Source organism: Lepisma saccharinum, chromosome 5, assembly GCF_977018435.1.
Source record: "Lepisma saccharinum chromosome 5, izLepSacc3.1, whole genome shotgun sequence".
In the NCBI taxonomy this organism is placed as follows: domain Eukaryota; kingdom Metazoa; phylum Arthropoda; class Insecta; order Zygentoma; family Lepismatidae; genus Lepisma; species Lepisma saccharinum.
In genome coordinates, this window is record NC_139233.1 from 65,126,491 (window position 1) to 65,141,482 (window position 14,992).

Below are 14,992 nucleotides of genomic sequence, written 5' to 3' on the forward strand. Positions count from 1 at the left end.
AGTGCCGACGGATGGTCAGCTTTATTTCTCGGATTAAAGATGGCCGTGGCAGACGCAGTGTTGTGCTGTAGACTATGGGTTGATTGATTGAGTGTTTTAAGTCCACTTTAAGGCTAGGGACTGGACCTACAGTTTAAATGGGATCCGAACCACTATGTGCCTTCACCGGGTACCGAACCCGGGACCCATTGATTTCAAGGCGACGACGCTACCACCACTACCACTACACCATCGGGGAGGCGTAGACTATGGGCCTGGTCAAAGCAAACTATTATAGGTTGCAGCAGCCCTGTTGTGTCCCCACGCTTTTGATGGACAATTGTTCTCCCATTTAAATACATGGAGAATTTTATGCCGAACGTGCTGCTATTACATTAAATTGCAAGTTTAATATCATCTTAACCTCAGAAATGATGTCTGAACATGATAAGGTGCGTTGCAAAATGATAAGAACGGTATGAAATTTGAACATATCGTGGGAACGAAAAGAAAACAGGAAACAAAAGTGATGAAAACTGACAGAGAGAGGAAAGCATGTTATGAAAAACGTGGTACTGTTCAGGGAGACGTGTATGTGTAACAGCAGGCAAGGTCGAAGTAAAAAGAGCGATGCAAAATGATAAGAACGGAGTGCGGTTAACCCAGTAGATGTCGTTGCCAGTGGCTACAGAAGGCGCTGTTGCAGCTAGCGTGCAGATCGCGATGTATTCATGCCCTGTTGAGGAGTATGACAGCATTGATGAAGGTGCAGAATGGGCTGTTCAGCAAGATTGTTGAAACGTGAAAATGGGCAGATATTGGCATATAAGAAAGAGGGAGTGTCTTCGAATGAGATTGCATGCCGAATTTGTCGCAGCGTCTGTTTGGTGAACAATGGACATTTCCACTCAATTTTTTTTACAACAATTTTAAAAACTACACCCTCGAAAAATGACCCCTGCAAGTTTTCGCGTTTCTCTGCGTCCAGGTTAAGGCAGAAACGAGACTTCCAAAGTTGAGAGGCTAGCGTTGCGCTGAAAACACGCCGCCGCCATGTTACTACGTCACTCCTTAGGGAGAGCTTATTTGTCATCTGCTTCGAGCGTCCAGTTCCGGATGGGTAGCCCACGGTGAGCGAACACGTGCAGCAGTTTTACAAATCTGTACCGATTTAAATAATGGAAGAAGGAGCAATAGGAGAAAGGAAAGCTATGCTTTGTAATGATCATTCTTCTATGAAATATCCGTGCTGCTCACGTGCAAGATAAATGAAAGGGTTCAGCTGTGTGTGTGTTCTCAGGCCATGCGAAAAATATTGCTTATAAAATTGGTTGCTGACCAGACACTCAAAACTATTTTTTAAATTTATATTTATTGATATTTACCTTAACCTATGTACTACAAAATAGGAATTTTCACATTATTCACTTTATTTATAAAGCCTATTTAACTTTCTTTTCCATAAAGCAATTTCAGTTTGTGTTCCATTTCTGTTGCGCAAATTATGATCAAATATTTTTCTGCAGATAAGAGAAAATACACTGAGAAGATTATATTAGTTGCACAGTACATATAGTGTTGCCCACGAGACGAGACTTTGGCCTGTCTCGTCTCGTGGAAATGCTGTCTCGTCTCGAAAATATTCGTTTGTCAAAGGGACACATGGTCAATCTCGTCTCGTCTCGAATTTTTAAAAGCCTGTCCAGTCTCGTCCCGTGGGCAACACTAAGTACATATCTATACTTAGTTTATGTATAATTACTACAAGGAAATAATGTGTATAACCATGGGCTTATTTAAGTAGGATTCAACGGGTCCAACCCCTTCTTTTTTTGGTTCACTAAAATTACCAGTTTCCTTGTTCTATCCGCTTGTTCATAAAAAATTCCTTCGGACTTATTTCATTCTCTTAAATTAGAGACGTATAGGACGGGATACGGATGGGAAGGAAATTTCGTAATTCCACACACCAGATGGGACTGCAGACCAATATCTGCAATTTCCTGATAGTTTCGGAATTTCTGCGATAAGACACTGCATTGAGACTGTCAAATCAGTTATTTTTCCCCCTCGAATCATATTAAAGAAATTTGGTTCTTAAAAACGTAGTGACACAACAGAAAAGTATCAATACTTCGTGACTACAAACACACAACTTTGTCAACTCCAACATCCCCTCCCCCCATGCTCCCCAACAAGCTTCCGGCCAGCAGTGTCCTGGATTTTCACTTACGAAATAAAGCAACCCTAATCATACCAAAGTTGATCCATCCCTCCCCCCCGTGAACTATATATACGCCCATGTGTATAACAATATCCCATACTGAAATGGTACGATATAATTATTTTGAATTTTGTACTGCGAAAAAAGCCGCCTCATCTCGTTACCCCGAACGCATTAATTGGTTGGTTCACAACTTCACCACTAAGGATCATATCGAGACGAGACATGGCAGCCTTGGTCTCGTTCTCGTTGAGAGTTGTAAATGTCTTATTCACAGTCTCGTCTCAATTTATATACATCCGTCTCGGTTTGGGAGGGCAAATCTCGTTCTCGTCTCAAGTCTAGAAAAATATAGAATTAAAAACGTATGCAAAGGCTTATCATTATAAATACAAAAAAAACCATTCCTAATATTTTTTTATTATTATTATTATTTTTTGACTCCTCGTTTCGACGGTACAGCCCTCGGAAACTAAATATTATCCTGCTTATATATGCAAACCAAACTGCAGATTCAGAATTACCAGGAATGAACTGGCGTTGTAATTATTATACACAAAATTCATGATTTATCTGAGGAAGTCGCATGTTCCAGGTTTGACTCTCGACCTGGACATGACTGTTTCCTTGTGAGTGACATTTCATTGAACTGGAAATTGTTACATGGGAGGATGTTTGCTCGAGACTTTGGGGACAGCTAGGGGAATGCTTCTATTGTTAATGTTAGTGTTGCTCACGAGACGAGGCATGTTCCGTCTCGTCTCATAAAAGGAGATGGGACAAGTGAATGTTTTCGAAATGAGATGGAACAGAAGAAAAAGTTCGTCTCTTATCATGGCAGGTTGTGTGATACTTAGATTGTGCAGTTGGTGGTAGTGTGTGTGTGTGTGGGGGGGGGGGGTCGTCCTGCACCCCGACTTAGAATACTGCTTGTAGTTATTCATCTTCATTGTAGCGATTAGCCAAAAGTGGGAAGATATGTGATGTTAGAGATGATACATAATAAATTAACCATGCGTTCTCATCGTTGCGGTTAAACAAAGTGAACGGAAAGGCGACGTAAAAGTAGGCTAAATACAAAAACTTGCAATATATATATATTAACTGAAGAAAACTGTCATTTACTGCAGGAAATTTAAAAACTCGCCGTACTTTTTATACCGTATCACCTCTTATATTGCAGAAATTGGCGTGTAAACCAGTGTGTTCTAAAAGTATTATCTTAAAATTTGGGGAAGAAAATATTATGACGAAAATAATTGTAATTCCAGAAAAGGCATTCCTATAATATTAAGTTCTTGCCATTCAGAACTAACCTATGTATTCGCAATGAACAAGGCTGTTCACGTGTTCAGCCATTGACTGTTACAAGGTTTGCTTTGTCACCCTAATGGGAAAACCCTCTACCGAGTGGCTGAATTATAGTAAATACTACTACAGTATACTGCTAGGGCATAATTCACAGTGGCGTCGCGTGCTGTTCATATACGAATGTTCACAATAATTTTTTTATACTGATTGGAGATATACTACTCTCCCTTGTAACTTTATCTTCAATATTGAACAAGTAAGAATAACAGTTCAACTTATTTTCAACAATTTCCCCCCAAAATCACGCTATATCTGAAGTAATACAATACTTTTTTATTCAATTAACACCCTTTTAATTACGTTATTTACAATTATTGATGGCTAGTGCAAACTAATTAGTATAACATGCAATCTCAGGTATGTACAACGCAAGATTATCATACTTCGCAATCTACTTTCTATTACAGCGACCATATGTTAACCAACGACATTCATTCATCATTGAAAGGAAAGAATGTGCATCGTTAACGGGACAGAGAGGAGGACGCGTCCAGTCCAGAAAAAAATTGTATATAGTATAAGATATTTGGGTATTGTACAGAATGTCCCCTCGCCCCGCCCACAATAACTCGGTTGTGATGCTTGTGATTGAATTATCAGTCAATGTAACATGGCTTGTATTCCTTCTTTCCTAGTGTTTCGTATTTTTCCTCCTAGCCATGGTTCAGAGAGAGATTGATTGTTGACCATTTAAAGAAAGGATTCCCAAACTTGTTTGCTTCACGGCTCTCTTAGTTTTTTCAAGACTTTACAGCGGCGCCCAGAATGTAGCCCTCTCTAACACTTGCAACGCTCAGTTACTTGTAAGATTGCTTGTCTTAAGTTAAAAATTAAACACGTATTTCAAATTTAGAAACATTTTATATGTAAAAAAAAGTACTAAATAAGCAGATATTTGAAACATTCATAGCATTGACTAACGATTCAGTGAAAATATTGGAAAATTTCGTAGCGCCCCTGTAAGCTAATCACGGTGCCCCAGGGCGCCGCGGCACACACTTTGGGAACCACCGATTTAAAGCGTATAGTAACGTCTGTTCTTCGTTGTCATTAACATATTTACTCGTCGTCGCCTTGTAATCGATGGGTTCCGGTTCGAAACCCGGTGGAGACACACAGCGGTTCGGATCCCACTTAAAACTGTAGGTCCAGTCCCGATTAGCCTTACTGTGCATAAAATGGACTTAAAGCACCAAATCAATCAATCAAACATATTTACCATCCTTGATCTTATACATTGCACGAAACGAATCGTTCCAATCCAGATGCAGTCTCCTTTTAAGCGAGTCGCATGTGCAAATGGTAACAAACGCCCAGGATGTGTCCTGTGTTTGTCCATGAATTGCCGCCTCCAAACAATAAACAAGTAAAACAAAATTGCGCGTTCACAACGTTGCACCCACATAACCAATTGTACTTCGTGTACCAGTAATTTTTTAATGTTCTTTTAATAACGCATTTGGGAGTACTTACCTCTTGTACAATGTAGAGGTCGGTTGGTGAGGGCCCATCCTTTTTACTTGAGTTCGTTCTGCTTCGCTCAATCGCGAAAATTACTTTTCTTTCAAACTCCTAACAGTATTCATAGTGTACAAAACACAACACAACACTACACTACACTACACACACACGGCACAACACACACGCACGTCTGAAAGCCAGTGCACATAAATTCACCCAACCGCTTGTCAATAGATATCTCGCTCTCGACATCGACACTAACCGCCTTTTACCCGTTGCCGCCAAAGAGCACAGGCTTTTTTGTTGCCCAGAAAAACTAACGGTACTTGATCTTTCCAAAACAAACGTGCTCCCTTGCAGTTCTTCCACAGCAGCAGTGTTGCCAACAATTGAAACGCAGAAGTTTCTAAATCTTCAACATGCTCTAATTAAAAATCGCTGAATCAATTTTGCTGGTGAAAAATACAAAATGTATTTTTAAAAAATGCTGTGCGGAACAACTTACACCAGGTTTATTGAATGTATGTGCGTTTATATGCACATTAAAAATGCATTTAATTTCAATTGTGATAATTTAAATGCATGTATTATTTCAACTTTCTAACTTCAAAAAAGAAAATGTATGTGTAGCAAAAATACAGCTCTAGTTTTCTGAAAGTTATATTTTGTTCTTTATAATAAGCATATTCTAATAACGTAGAGAATAGTAAAAATAATTTACTAATATCAATTGATAACTTTTTTCGGTAACAACTATTTAGGCCACACGACCCCATACTATTCTGAGTATAGTTACCAGAAAAATGCGCGTTGAATTGATGTAAATGTATTCAGCACTTTTCTTTGCAATTTAAGTTGGTGAGAGTTAGTATTTCCTTGGCGTGAAAAACGTCGATTACTAAAGGAAGTTGCACAGTCTGAATTGCTCTTAGACGCACATGCGCAAATCATACGTAATATCTTTCAAAGTTTATAACTCCTGCAGACTAGTTTCTAAAGAAAAGTCGCTCGTCACTATTCAGTGAATTTTAGCTCCCACTGGAATTTAAAATCCGCCAGGTTTAGCGACTTCTCACTAAAGATTGCAACTATGTAGCGCCGATCTTTTCGACGTGCCTTGTACGTATATGCTGCGCCCTGGTGCCGAATGTAAGAAGTATTGCCGCTTGGATCATGGTTCACACCACAATGTTCGCACAGTGCAGTGAACATTTTCGGGGTATAGTGGCCAACAGTAGTGTTGCCCACGAGACGAGACTTTGGCCTGTCTCGTCTCGTGGAGCCTCGTGGAAATGCTGTCTCGTCTCGAAAATATTAGTTTGTCTTATGACACATGGTCAATCTCGTCTCGTCTCGAATTTTTAAAAGCCTGTCCCGTCTCGTCCCGTGGGCAACACTAGCCAACAGCCCCTTAGCTGCCAGTTCACAACACACAACACAGCCATTGTGTTCATCGCAACCGTGGAACACAATGGGAGTCAGTGTTACCAGCTATCTAAAAAAGTTATCAGACGTGAAAGACGTCGTATCAGACTAAATTGTGTGTGTATACTCGAACATCAAAAAAGTATTATTTCGAAGAAATATAGTTGTGTGCATTTAATATGTACATAATTTAGAACATATACATGAGTGTTCACGTGCTCATGCGAACATTATCAGGCGACGCGCCTGATAATTCATCTCCAAGAAATGGAGCACAGATTTTTGCACTGGAAGTTACAAGATACTTGTTTTATACAGTAACAAGTGACCTTGCTGTCGCATCAGCGGCTCATGCTAAGTTGACGGGACGAGCAGAAGCCCCGCCTGCACGCATTTCTAAGTGATGACGTCAGAGGACCTCCTGTCTGTGAAGAGGACGTTTTCATATCCGTGACGTAGGAGGTGAATTTCAGCGGTGTTTGAAGGCGTGTTTCTCGAGAACCGAAACAAATATCGCCGAGATATTTTGCACATCTCATGTTTGTGTCATTCTCTGTAAAATGAATGGATTTAAAACGTTTTTCATGTCAAAGTGGAAATGTCCATTTCCTAAAACTTGGAGACAGGTATGAAATGAAGAAAGCACTGGGAAGGTCACGGAAATTGACGCCCCGACACTTACGTGACGTAGCATCGGAAAGGCCACGGAAATTGACGCCCCAAAAAGGAACGTGACGTTCTGAGGAATCTGTCTGCTGGTGAAACATCCCTCAGACAGTTGGCTGGTGATCCTCATATTCATGTTCATCAATCAACGCTATCACTGGCTGTGAAACGCAGCAATCGTCTCCGATATCGCAAGGCCAAACGACAGCCTGACTCACAGCACAACACAAGGAGCGTCGGGTGTCTTGGGCCAACATGCACATGGCGTGGAAGGAGGAATGGCGGCGGGTAATTTTCAGTGATTTAAATAAATTCTATTTGGATGGTCCCGATGGCTGGAGATACTATTGGCATGATGTCCGCAAAGAGGAAAAGATCTTCTCCAAGAGACAACAAGGAGGACAGTTTGTAATGGTGTGGGGTGGGTTTGGTTATCATGGGAAAACAAATCTCGCCTTTCCCACAGGCTGTATGAATGCGCTCATACACCAAAACGTCCTAATGGACAATCTATTGCCATTTGCCAATGACATTGGTGGCGATCAGTGGCGTTTTCAGCAAGACAATGTCACTATACACACTGCTGAGTCCACTATCTTCTGGTTTCTTGACAGGAATGTGCATGTAATTGATTGGCCTGCGATTCCCCCTAGCATTAACCCCATGGAAAACCTGTGGGGTCTTCTGTGCTTTTCAGTGTACGCCAATGGAACCCAGTACAACAACGTTCATGACCTGAGAAATGCTATCATTGCTGCATGGGATGCCCTTGATGCTAATCTATTGAAAACGCTGCTGGATAGCATGTGTGATCGGGTCTTCAAAATGGTGTACTGCCATGGTTCGTGTATTGGCTATTAAAGCAGGTCTGGGATGCCGTTCTTATCATTTTGCAACAGTAAACATGGTCACTTTTAAGGTTCGTTTCTTTGTACCTTCTCCTTGCCTGCACATGACTTCTGGTCAACACGTTTTCTCTTTCTGTACATTAGGTGAGCATTGTAATGTGCTGTGTGCCTGTACCTGTAACATAGTAAACGTGTCACACTCACTTTTTGATTTGTTCTTATCATTTTGCAACGCACCTTAGTTGAATAATCCGTGCTGTAAAAGTAAGACTTTTGAAAAGACGATCGTCAACAATAGAAAAGATATCAGAACTCAAAAAAGCCTTAAAATTTGCACAGCACTTTCTTACGTCACTTGCAATTTTCACAAATTAAGTGATATATTGTTGTGAATCCGGTAAAGAATAATGCATAATAATTCCGCGTGACGGTACTTTTATTTTTTATAGTTGTTTTCAATAACTTCCCTTTCCTTTCACGTGATATCATACTTTTCCTCCACGTAGCTAGTAAATGTGGTCCTTTGTTATATACACACACATTTATCGTCAAGAATAGTTATTAGAGTCCAGCGCAGATATTTCTGCCGTGCGATGCGCGAAACAACTAAAGAAGCAGTGTTGCTAATGGAGCAGATAGAAAAATCGCTGCAGTGCGCCGATGCACAGCTGTTACGTACAACAATAAAATTAGAGAATTCAGGTCTATCTAACGTTGAGTTTTAAACGTCATGCATTATACCAGGACTAGGATTAATATGTACTAACAAGTGGCTTTGTATGTAGCTACATACATATGGACTAAAAATTCGCAAAATATGAACTAACACATAAGTAAAATTACCAAAAATGCTGCAAAGAAGACTTCTTCATACGATTCCTTATTTGAGTGATTTCAAACAAAATAAAAAAATATATATATATTATTTTTCATTGCATTAATGCACTGGTGGCGTTCTAACTTTTCACTCCCAAAACCCGTATACACTGGTATGGAACTGCAACGGCAGATAATAACATGCCAACGTGTTAAACCGCTACAATTGCACCATAACACTCCTCCTGAAGCAGTATTATTATTTCCTCTCTGAGATCGGCGACAGTCGGCTGCCTTTGTTGTACATTTACAAAGGATGCCGGCTTCCACAACAATAACAAGTACATATACTGCCACTAGACGATAAGCTGCGCGGCTTTTTCTTTTGTTATGAACCAGGGCCGGCGCTAGTCATTTTGCCTCCCTGGGAGGTGGCGGCAGATGCCGCTCTATTTCGACCCCCCCCCCCCCGGTCATTACGCAGCAACGGAAAATTGAAAATCAATATATTCCTAACTAAAACATCAAAATATAAAATAAATAATGAGACTTCTTATGCTATTTCAATACTATTCAGCGCAAAAGAATATCTCGCTCGATCACAGTTTTCAATAGGCTTATTTTTTTCTTCTCTTCAAATTTTGCCGCTCTGGGCGATGGCACGGTTCGCCCTCCCCTTCCGCCGGCCCTGCTATGAACTTGGTCACCCATCAAAGCATGGCAATTTTAGCACAGAAAACAATATGTATCGCATTAAGCAGCAAAAATGACAGCCTCCTCTATGCAATTTCTACAAGAACACGTGCCGGAGCCAGAGTTGAAATGATGTTGGAGCCACATAATTTATTTATTTTGAATAATTCTAAAATTATGAAATATGAACAGTTTGTGAATTAAACCTGTTGAAATATGTAAAATTAAGTATATTTTCCTTAAATATGTAAAAGTAAGTATTTATTAAAGTTATTGGGATGCTAACACCTTCACTGGCTTCCTCCTTCATGAACTCGTGCACGTTGCTTAGAATTTCCCGAGCTTGGCTATGCAAAGTTTTTGATTTCAAGTTCGACAGAACTGGAGGCATTATGGAATTTAACGTTCATTAGCAAACACACACTTTTACATACACACACGCAATACACGCACACAACGTCAAACCGGTCAAATACTTAGTATAAAATAAAAATATGGTGCTTCCAATCCAACAAAACTCACCGCCACTTTACCTGCCTTTCCCCTTCCGTGACAGAAATAGTGCTTCATTATTACAGTTGGCAACACTAGTTACTAGCTAGCCAATGAACATGCACTGCATAAAAGAAGCAACCACTACGCCGTGCTATATTGCCACATTACCGTCCCTGCCGAACGGAGTGAACCGCAAGCTGGAGCGCTATTCAATTGTTTTCAATGATGTTTGCGCGAGTGTGTCCAGGAATGGAATGACAATATGGCAACAATAGCGAAGGTTTTCGAGCAGGGCAGAACACGTGATGCTAAGAGAGAGGGAGACGAAACGAAAATTCGTTTCTACGCAACGGCAAATTTATGTGTGATGCACTCTACAATTTTTTTCTTTTCTTTTGTTTCATGTCTCGCAACCTCTAGGGCTATCTGATTTACAGGAATTATAATTTTAAAATTGTTGTTACCAAGAAAAAGAAGGACGAAAATACGAGGGGAAAATATCTGCTTAATACAATCAAAACATACGTTAATATTAAATTATCGGATAGGGCATAATATCAGTCATAGTGTATAATAATATATATCATGCGTTTACGCACATAATACATTTTTCATTATAATTTTGGGAGTTCTTCGATTCCTACCCGCCGTTGAATTACACATTCTCGCAACCAGGATAAAAAGCAAAGCATAGTGTAAAAATATATTTTTTGTGTATTATTGACCCATGGCAGCTATAGACGACCCAAATGACGTCAAGTTTAGTGTTCTTTGTGCATAAACGTACTAAATTTAGCTCGTTTTCGCAATCATACCGTTGCGCTTTAATATATTAATTTCTAGGCTCAAGAGAATGTAATTTTCGGGAACCTTATGACTGGCTACATAATCTTAAAGCGCTTTACTAAACCTATTTTTATTATCGATATACACGAGAAATTCATACCTTCATTGAAAATAACGTTTGAATTGCCATTCTATCGCGCTCCAATGTAAAGCTTAGGGCAACCAAATAACGAATGAAATTATTTAGGGACACAACAGGGGTGGCGCCGCCACCGGAAAAGTTTGGCAATGAACAGCCCCATTAGTTTACGTCTACATACGTTGTCTACGCGTAATCTACGCGAAGATTACATTGGCTTATAGTTTACATAGTTTACCGTAGACGATGTAAACAACAGGGAGGAAAGAAATACCAGTTATCTTTGAAAGAGTTTCGAAGATTACATTGGCTTATAGTTTACATAGTTTACCGTAGACGATGTAAACAACAGGGAGGAAAGAAATACCAGTTATCTTTGAAAGATTTTCTTTTCTTCAAAAATGTCGATAGTCTGGGCCTATAACCAACTTAAGACCATTCGACGTAATCAAAGTTATCGAATTTTCACTAACAAGGGGAAAAGGTACTATCGGAAAGAAAATAAATGACAGCCATAGTGAAAACTGACATTATTTTTTACACTGACAAAAGGGAAGTTTAAAAATATTTTTTTGTCTTATTTCTGCATAGGAAAGTGCATGTGGCTCTAAAGCAGATTTTTTCCACGTGTGAAATGATGGAAATAGAAGTAAAACAAATCTAGTCATTCTACGGACATTGCCTTTTTTTTTTTCATATACAGTGTGTCCGGATGAAAATATACCAATAAGAAATTTGAATAATTCGGCAATCGTTTGTGATAGAAATGTCCGGTTACGTTTATTTGGAAGAGGGAATCATAGAATTTTATGATGAGCAAAAGAAAATTGCAGTACTCGCCTCAGTAGATCTCAATTTGAGATCCTTTGGTGGCTCGACAAACATCAAGTCGGTACTCAACCTCAATCCATACGTTGCGCAACGTTTGACGTGTCACAGACGCACATGCATTGATAATTCTTTCTCATAGATCGTCCAACCCTTGCACAGGTGCTCGGTAGACAATAGTCTTGACATTTCCCCACAGAAAAAATTCCAGAGGAGTCAAGTCGGGCGACCTTGGAGGCCATTTAAGAGAACCCCCCCTTCCAATCCAATTGTCAGGGAAATGGTTATGAAGGAAGATCTTGACACAACGGGTATAATGCGATGGGGGGGGGGCGTCTTGTTGGAACATGTACCCATGAGGTATACAAGGTACAGCATACTGTTCTAACATTTCAAGGTAACTTGCTTCCGTAACAGTAGCCCTTTCAAAGAAGAAAGGCCCAATTACAGAATCTCGTGTCAAAGCACACCACTCATTTAACTTTGGGCTGTCGCGTTCATGTTCAATAACTGCATGTGGAATTTGGGTATGTCAAGACTATTGTCTACCGAACACCTGTGCAAGGGTTGGACGATCTATGAGAAAGAATTACCAATGCATGTGCGTCTGTGACAAGTTAAACGTTGCACAACGTATGGATTGATGTTGAGTACCGACTTGATGTTTGTCGAGCCACCAAAGGATCTCACATTGAAATCTACGGAGGTGAGTGCTGCAATTTTCTTTTGCTTATCATAAAATTCTATGATTCCCTCTTCCAAATATACGTAACCGGACATTTCTATCACCAACGGTTGCCGAGTAATTCAAATTTCTTATTGGTATATTTTCAACCGGACACACTGTATGTCGCGACAAGTTCATTTTGTAGTTCAATTAATAGCTACCTAGTGAATTGGTTGAATGTAAATAAATACTTAAAACACTTATTTCTGGACAGTTGAATACTTCACGCTCTCCGTGTTCACCTGCTGATGCTGGTTGCTGCTACTAGAACGAGAACGCCGGAGCACGGAGAACGCCGAGCGCCATGTTGTCTACGTTGATTACGCAGATTACATAGTTTACATAGTCTACATTGTCTACACGTAGAATGTAGACAATCGTTGTTTAAGCGTAGACGCACATCACTGGGCAGACGGCAAGAAATTGGGTCCAGTCGGCCACAAAAATTTGGTCCCATAAATTTAAGTCAAATAGTTAAGTATTTACTATTTACCGGTACTTGAAAATGGATGGATAGAATTTATTAAATGCAGGAATTTTTGCTAATTTTAAGAACAATGTCTCTTTGAATTATAACAGAGATTACAATGTATAGGGGAAGGCTGGGCATAGTGGCCACGGCGGGCAAAGTGGCCACTGACTATTTTCTCCCCTTGCGGTGCTGCCACGAAGCGGCAAACGCCTCAACTACTCCGCTAGTTCCACAGCCACCTCTAGGCTAGAGGCTCTAGCTCAAGGCCGCGGCGAATGAGACTCGGCAACTTCGCGAGGAGGCTGGTCGCAAGCCTCTAACGCCATTTGAATGCATAGGGAAATAGTGTGCGCTTGCTTGTTTTTGTCCTCATGGCGTTTAATTTGTGACAGTGTTCAGTTGGAAGTTATGTCGGCATGCCTAAGAGTTGTTCTGAAATTCAAACACAGGGATATGTGCCGTGTTTTAAGATTCCAACAATAGAAGACCTCAGAAATGCGTGGATTCGCGCCATTCCTAGAGCTAGTTGGACACCTACAAACAATTCATTTGTGTGTGCAAAACATTTTAACCCCGAAGACGTCAGTTTAGTCGAAAAATTCAAAGACAAAGAGAGCAACGAATAAGAATTTGTGAGAAGCAAAGCTGTTTTATCAGCAGATGCGGTTCCCTGAATTTTTCCTAACCTGCCTGCTTATTTAAGTAAGCCTTCTAGTAAAAGAAGGAAAACTCCCGAAGAAAGAAAACAAGATGTTGAAAAGCAGCAGAAAGCGGAAAAGGAGAAGTTGCAGAAGCGGATAGAAGAGGATAACAAAGTGAACTCTTTTGAGTTACAAAGTGAAAATGTACGCTACAAGCTGTCAGATAAACACGAGTGGTCTGTTTTTACAAGTGATATTTGTTGTATTTTGTTTACAAGTTGGATATTACTAACTCACCTAAGGTTAGTGCTAGTGTAAGGATAAATTGCAATTTGGGTGTAGAAGTTCATATAAATGGCGGTATCATACCGAATTCATCCATCTGCCGTGAGGGATCACAAATTTTTTAAAACTCCTCTCTTTCAGAATGGAAACAGTTAATAGCTGGTTTAGATTTTTGTGAAAACTTTTTTTAAATCGGAGGATAAAATAAAAAATCAGTCAAATTGACTCATTTTTAGAAGATCTTAAAACAGAGCAAGAAAATGCGGAGGATGAAACTTCTGAACGAATTTTGAAAAAGTTAGGTTTTATCAAAGACCAGTTTTTTTTTTTGTTTTTTTTTTAAAGCAAATACAATGTTTCTACTATTTTGAATGCATTTTTGATTTATATGTCTTTTGAAAAAAAGTTATAATACAATAAGACTCAATAGCATTCTCACTTTGCCTCATCCTAAACTTGTTCAAAAACTGCCAGTAGATTTTTCTGTATCACCTAAAACTAGGGGTGTGCGGGACAGAATTTTTTGGGTCGGGACGGGATCCCGACGGGAAATTTTTTAAATCCCGCCATTCGGGACAGGAAAAATTCGCAATTTCCCGACAAGGTCGGGAAATTTTCGGGGCGGGAAATGTTCAAAATTTCTCCGGATTGATTATGTAATGCATTTAAATAATATATACGAATATGTGTGGGTGTATTAAATAAACTTTGAATACGTACACAATCTAGTGTTAACATGTTACATATGCATGCTCTTATTTGTTACGTCGCTCCATGTTGCGTAAAACATATGTTCTACATGAAATTTATACGTACATGCCATATGTACAAAAAAGATTTATATTTGTCATGCATTTTCTGTCTTTCAAAAATACAATTTGCGTGCTTGTTTATAATTGTCAGTTAATGTGAAATTGAACGTGAGAAAAAATATTTCAAATCGTTTGTCCAACACAAATCCTTTAGCACCGACTTCTCCCCTTTTTGCGTGATTTACGAGGATAATGACGTCTTTGATACTACTACTACTACTACTACTAATAATAATAATAATAATGTCATTATTATTATTGTTATTGGCACGTTTATCTTGGTACTTGCCCCTCCCCAGACAAAAAATCGTGGTTGCGCCTCTG